At 50.6% G+C, this 6,565-nt stretch overlaps 1 protein-coding gene across 3 annotated transcripts in view; it reads right to left on the reverse strand.

Moving 5' to 3' along the window:
* Nucleotides 1-1,795, reverse strand: part of Cited1 (Cbp/p300 interacting transactivator with Glu/Asp rich carboxy-terminal domain 1) — a 4,810-nt gene extending 3,015 nt beyond the window's left edge. Inside the window, exon 1 of one of the 3 annotated variants that reach the window (XM_055595730.1) lies at nt 1,654-1,795. The gene's annotated coding sequence lies outside the window, so the exon portion shown is untranslated. Of the gene's footprint in view, nt 1-238; nt 321-1,092; nt 1,182-1,653 lie in introns of those variants that run through there. The other 2 variants (XM_055595731.1, XM_055595732.1) reach the window with 2 other exon arrangements.
* Between the last annotated feature and the right edge of the window lie 4,770 nt (nt 1,796-6,565).

Consider the following 6,565-nt stretch of genomic DNA (forward strand, 5'->3'; position numbering starts at 1 on the left):
GAGAGAGAGAGAGAGAGAGAGAGAGAGAGAGAGAGAGAGAGAGAGAGAGAGACGCGCAGGTGGAGGGCCTTGAACCTGTCCCGGGAGCAAAAGTTAAAAATGGCACCAACTGCTATACTCCATCTCCACTGCTACTGAGAAGTCCCCAAAATCCAAACGGCGCTGCGTTTGGCTAGACGTGCACTCCAGGCAGCCCAGTCAGACCAGCCACCTGAAAACTAAAAAGGCAGTTGTTTACCGATAGCTCGCCGGGCCCCCTCGAAGCTCCAGGAGAGAGCTAGCAGAGCGGGATTGGCCAGACGGGGCCCTTCACAAGAGGCGCGAGCACCCTTGCCTCAGGGCTCAGAGCTTCCTTTCCCTTAGGTGCTCGGAGGCAGACAGACGACGAAGCTCGCTGTCTCCGCGTCAGTGCGACTTTGGAGACCCGCAGCGTCTCCGCGCGCGCACTTTGGCGCCGGCGGCAGCGGCAGCGGCTCGAACGCGCGCGCGCGCGCGCTCGCCTAGCTGACACAAGCGCCCTCAGAGGTCTGATGCTGCCGCTGCTCTCTCGGGCCGCCTAGCTAGGTGATCGAGCTTCGGAGAGGTAAGGTAACTTTCCCAAGGTCACAAAGCTAAAAGCGGCGCAGCCCCGACTGACTGTCCCAACCCCCTGGTCCGGCGCCCCGCGGCCGCTTCCGCACGAGAGGGGCGTGTGCGCTGGGACAGGGAACCGGGTCAGCTACGTGGGGAAAGCAAGTTGCCGAAGGTTCCTAACTTCCAGCTCGCAGCTCCGCGGAACTCAGCCAGAAGCCCCTTTCGCCTCTGGCCCCCAAGCCAACAAGAGCTTTGTGCGGGGCCCCCGAGTGGCCTGATGCAGTCCTGGCCATTGGCAAAGTCCGGTAAGCAGAGCCGGAGAAAGCGCGGGCGCGGGAGAGGGTGCTGCTGCGGTTTGCTCGGGACAAGTGGGCTCCTCGTCCCGCGGGGCCGGCCGGGGCTGCCGGGCCCCAGCCCGGCCACTCTAGCAGCAAACAAGTCCCCCAGCCCCTCGGCCAGCTCGGCCAGTGCCCGCATCCTCAGCCCCCGCTGCCCAGCCCAGCGCCCTGCTCGGCTTACCTCCGCGAAGCTGCTTGCCGGGGAGAGAGAGAGGGGGGGGGGAAGCTCGCCCCCCGGCTGAGGCGCGGACGGAGCGACTGAGCCCCCAGCCCCTTGGCAAGCACTCTGGCGCCGGCGCCGCCACCGCGGCGAGCCTCTAGCTTCAGAGTCCTAGGTTGCACCGGCGGCCTCCCGACCCCAGGGCGCCTGGGAAAAGCCTGCACCGCCCGCCGCGCCGCGGCACCGCACGGTGCAGCGCTTAGCAGCCCCGGCCCGTGCTGGTGGCCGCCCGCAGCTTCAGCGCCTTACTCCAGGGCGGTGGCGATAACAGCCGCCACGCTTGGTTCTCGGCCGCGGCGACCGGGCTCTCAAGCCCCCATCGCCGCCCAGAGAGCCCTGGCGCACAAGCACACGGCGGCAGGCTGGCCTCAGCTGGGAATCCCAGGAAGGACAGACCCCTTTCCCCCCTTTTTTTCCTCTCCCTCCCCCAGTTTTCACGTCTTTATAACCGGCTTAGGGCATTATTAGCACATGTCCTGGCTCGTGGGCGAGTTGGTGGCAAAATCTGAACTGGATACTTACGGAGGGCCCAAGCGGGTGCTGCGCCTTCCTCTCGTCTGGTCCTCCTTGCCAGCAGCAGCCCCGCGCCGATAAGCTGTGGGAGGAGCAGCCGGGCGGAGCGAGTCTCCTCACCGCAGCTCAGCAGCGCACTTCTGCAGCTGTGCCGCCGGGAACATTTTATAGAGGCGACTGGCGTGTGTGGCCCTTTAAAGGCGCTCAAGCTGGTGCAGTCACCGTGGATCTTGTGAAAGCGAAGGGCGGGCCAGGGAACCGAGTCCGTGCGTCCACTCCAGTCTCTCAGCCCTGGGGGCACAACACAGCTACTGGGGTTGGGCTGATGGTTCCAGATTATGGTCACTTCTCACCCAGTGTCCTGGCCCGTACTTATGTTTCTAAAACTGATGGCAGCTCGAACCCGGGACGTGGGCTCTCCCTACCACCCTGCATGGACTTGCCCAATAAATTCCACTTAGTAATTTCACCAAGGCGAGGGAGAGCTGTTAGTGTCTGTTTTCTGACCTAAATCAAAGCGGACGGCAGGACGGGCTTCAGTGGATAGAGAGAAGAGCTGTTTGGCTTAGGGAAAGATCCAGAGGAGGGACTTGCACACAGGACACGGGGTAGGCAAAGCACTGCTCTTAGTTTTTTGCAGGGCGCTCTTTTGATCCGGTTTGCCCCCTTTGAGCTACATTATCTCCTCGTGGAAAGGTTGGAGGATCACTTCCTCCCTAAATTCCCTACATTTTTTGTTCAGGGCCACTTCGAGGGATCGTATGGCAGCGGTGGCTTCCCTCAAGGCCCAGGGTTGGTTTCAAGGCTTTCTGTCCTGTGGTCATCCAGGGCAGAAGGAGGCTGGCAGGATGCGAGGGACACTGAGAAATGCTGTTCTACCGGATCGTGGGGCTAGGCGAAGGCATGCAGCTCACAGAGCTCATGGAAAAGCCAAGAACAGGCAGAAGGTTCGAAAGCCTGCCACAGAGTTCGCAGAGATTCCTCTTCTACGACACCAGGTTATTTTATTATGATTATATAATTATTCACATCTAGCAAGAATAACATTTTGCACTTAGAGCACATCTCCCTTGTGTTGGTACGTCGTCTTACAGATCTTTACTGAAAGAGGTCTGGGGCTTCTCATTTCAAGGCATGTTCCCTGGGGCTAGAAACTCCCACCCCACCCCTTGCAGGAAGGCCACCAAGATTACCCACCTTTAATGAATCCCCTCACTCCCACCCTATCCCCTCCAACCCCCTCCTCTCAAGAATTCAGTTTACACTGTTTGTAAAACATGGTCTTTTGAAAAAGTACGAGGTTAAAGAAACGGGAGGAATGTTGCAGTCGTTTTCACCGTAGCTGTCTTGTGTCTTCTTAACTGACTTTGAAGACCTGAAGATCTCTCTCTCTCTCTCTCTCTCTCTCTCTCTCTCTCTCTCTCTCTCTTTCTCTCTAGGATCCCAAGTGCCCTGAATTTCCTCTTCTAAGAGAGTCCTGTTTGTTGATGAAATGGTCGGCTGACTAACAAAGAGGAGGCGCCAACGGAGGGACAGATCTCAGCCCTTCCTTGACATTTGGAAGAAGCTGGGGTGAGTACCCTGAATAATCAGGGAACCCCCCCCCCCCCCCCCCAGCCCCTTAAGCTGACAAGCTGCCTTCCTTGCAGTGCGCATTTCTTGCTCCTTCCCACTCCGCGCTCCAATTCAAACCCCGGTAACAACCACACTCAACACAACATTGCTACACTTTCTCACGTGGCTCAAATATTGTGGGTCGTGCCTTAGTCTCCTGTTGAGAAAAGTCACAATCTGTCGGGACCCTAAAGGTCTTCTGCGGTAGCAGAGGAGGTGCACCTCCACAGCCTCTTGGTATTTGCCTGGAGTGGGAAAAGTTTTTGTGAAAGCAAGTGGGGAAAAAGGAGTGGATTTAGGCTTTTGAATTACGCTTGTTAAATTGGACCCCTGACCTGCCCCCTCCTCCTCAGTTTGGACTCTAGAGCTGGTTGGCTGCAGGCTCCGGATCCTGGACCTGTGGATCCGCCCTCCATCTATTGGATGGCTCCCAGGCCAATTGTTAGAAAGAGGCGTGTGTTCACCTCCGCTTTCGGAGGGTCTCTGGAGCAGTTGCTCAGCAGCTAGCCCCCCTCCCCCATCCGGACCATGGAAGGGCAGAAAAAGGAGTGCCCTCCTCCACAATTCTATATGCCCAAGCTCCAGAGAGCCCCCCTCCTGCCCCAACCCACTGGTGACTTCCTGTCACCTCCACTGGCCACATCCCAGGGAGTAGGAATGAGTAGGGGCTTTAAGCACTCAGCTTTGAAGCAGAAAAGCCACCCATTTCCTTTTGGGGGAACGGGAGTTGAGGTTAGTGGCAGAGGCTGAGAGGGAGCAAAGAAGCAGTTTGCAAATAAGCCTTGAATCATTGACTTCTCAGCAGGCCCCAGGCTAGTTCCGTAAACTCTTTTCTCCAACTCGGCAACTAGAGCACGCGCTTGTGAAGCTAAGAGAGAAGAGATGCTCACCCAGCAATAATCTTCTAAATGCCAACCATGAGCTGGGCATCGATCCTCCCCTCCCTTCCATCATCTCATTTAACTCCTAGGACAGCCCTGTGAGGTTGGGTTTCCAAAGGGGAAATCACCTCAAAGATGTGTGCAAGTTGACACAGCCAAGAGGAAGGGAGTTTTGACCCTGGTGAAGCTGACTGCAGTCTTTACCTTACACCCTGATGCCTTGGAGGGCAAAAAAGAGTTTCAGGGTTCAGAGTGCAGGTTCAGGGGTCAGTGGCCTGGATTAAATCCCTACCCTGCCATTTGCTAGTTGTGTGGTCTTAGGGTAAGCGATTGTGTTGTGTGTGTGTGTGCTCTGTTTTCCTGCAAATGGATATCATAACAAATTTATATAACCTGTAAGGGTTAAGAAGAAAGCTTCGGCTTGATTGATTGGTGCTGACTGTGTAGTAAAATAGCTAGTACATGCTGGGATTAGTGTTGTAATGTGCCTTCTGTTTCTTTTCCTTTGGCCCCATCCCTGTCTTAGCTCACACACTTCAGGTTCAATAACACTTTCTGACTGAATAATTTAAATATCAGACTGAGAGATGGATGAAAGAGGCCTATAAACTCAGGAAGAAGATTTACTCACTACACCAAAAGCTGCCTGGATTATATGTCAGGAATAAAAATGAGATCAATAAAAGATAATCACAATTTATAGAAAAGTTTAAAAGTACAAATTTAAATTAAAAAAAATATGTGTATGTGTGTGTGCTTTTGTGATTTCATTTGCACCACATGTAGGCAGGAGCCCTTGGAGGCCAGAAGAGGGAGGTGAATCCCCTGGAACTGGAGTTACAGGTGGGTTGTGAGCTGCTATATGGGTGCTGGGAACTGAACCCAGGTCCTCTGCAAGAGCAGTCAGTGCTCTTGACTGCTGAGCCATCTTTTCAGCTCCCCTGTACACACTTTTATTCAAGTAGAGTTAGAAAAGCCACCGTGGTATCATATGCCTGATTCCAGTACTCTGAAGGCTGAGACAGGATCATTAGTTCCTAGCAAATTCCAGGCCAACCTGGGTTACACAGCAAGTTCCAGAACAGATGGGGCTGCACAGAAATATAAAGTATAACAGAAATGTAAGTGTACACACATATGAAGGAGAATTGTTTATAATACAAGCCAACCTTAAAGTTCCAAGGCCAGGGGGTTCCCCTTGGTACCTTAACCACCACCTCCCAAATTTCGAATTTGAAAAACTTTTATTCATGACAAAATATCGAATAAAAAACCGTGGGTACAAAGTTGCATAAATATGATGCCAAGATGGAGCAGAGGGTGCAAAAACTCCAAAATTAATACTTCTATGTTTCCAACCATGTATGCATATGTGAATAAAGCAATGGTCAGAGAAAAAAACCCAAAAGACAGTGCCAGTAAGGGACACAATACTGAATTACTTTTTCTATTTTTCTTCATACTATATAATATGTTACTTTTTATTTATTTGGTGTGTATGTACATGTGTCCCTTATGAACCTGACACAGTGCAAGTGCGGAGGGCAAAGGTAGCTTCACATATCAGTCCTGGAGATGGAGCGCAGGTCATCAGTTTTATTACCTGCTCAATTATCTCATCAACACAATAGCTTCTCTTTTTTTTGGTTTGGTTTTGAGATGTTTTCCTCTGTAACCCTGACTGTCCTGGAGCTCACTGTACAGATCTAGCTGACCTCAAACTCACATTGCCCCTGTCCACCAACTGCTGAGATTAAAAGCATGTGCCACCACAGCCAGCTTATTTTGCATATAAATAAATTTACATTTATAGTTAACATGCTCCCTAAAAGTATATCTTACTTTTTTATTGTTTATTCAAGGCATGATAGTACTCTTTAGCCTAGAAAGGCCTTGACCTTTCAGTCGTTTGGACTCAGCCTCTTAAGTATTTGGGACCTGTTTTTGTTGAAATTATGTGTACTTAGAAAAAATGTTGGGTGCAAATACACCAAAATGTTAACAGTGATTATAACTGAGTAGAGGCATTATGGGTAATATTTTTCTTTTTTTTAATTTTTTTGCAGTGTGATTACATTGTTTTCTCACAATTAGGATAGATTCATAACTTGAAAAGTGCATAATAAGTAGTATTCTACTTGTGGTAAAATTATGAATGCAAATTGAAAAAAATGGGAGGGGAGTATATTGAACTATTAACAGTTTTTATATTAGTTATTAAGGGATTGTGGATAATTTCTTCTCATTTTTTATAATATGGTCTTATTATTTTTATAATTAAAATAAAATTATACCTAAAAATAGCATATACAATATGATCCAACTTTTGTTAAAAATTAATACCTGCATAGAAAAACTAATGGATTATTTTGAAATATGTTTGTCTTTGTGTGGTGGGGTATGAGTAGTTTTTATTCTTTCCTTTA

This window comes from Psammomys obesus, unplaced genomic scaffold (assembly GCF_907164565.1).
Source record: "Psammomys obesus unplaced genomic scaffold, mPsaObe1.curated_primary_1811, whole genome shotgun sequence".
Classification (NCBI taxonomy): Eukaryota; Metazoa; Chordata; class Mammalia; order Rodentia; family Muridae; genus Psammomys; species Psammomys obesus.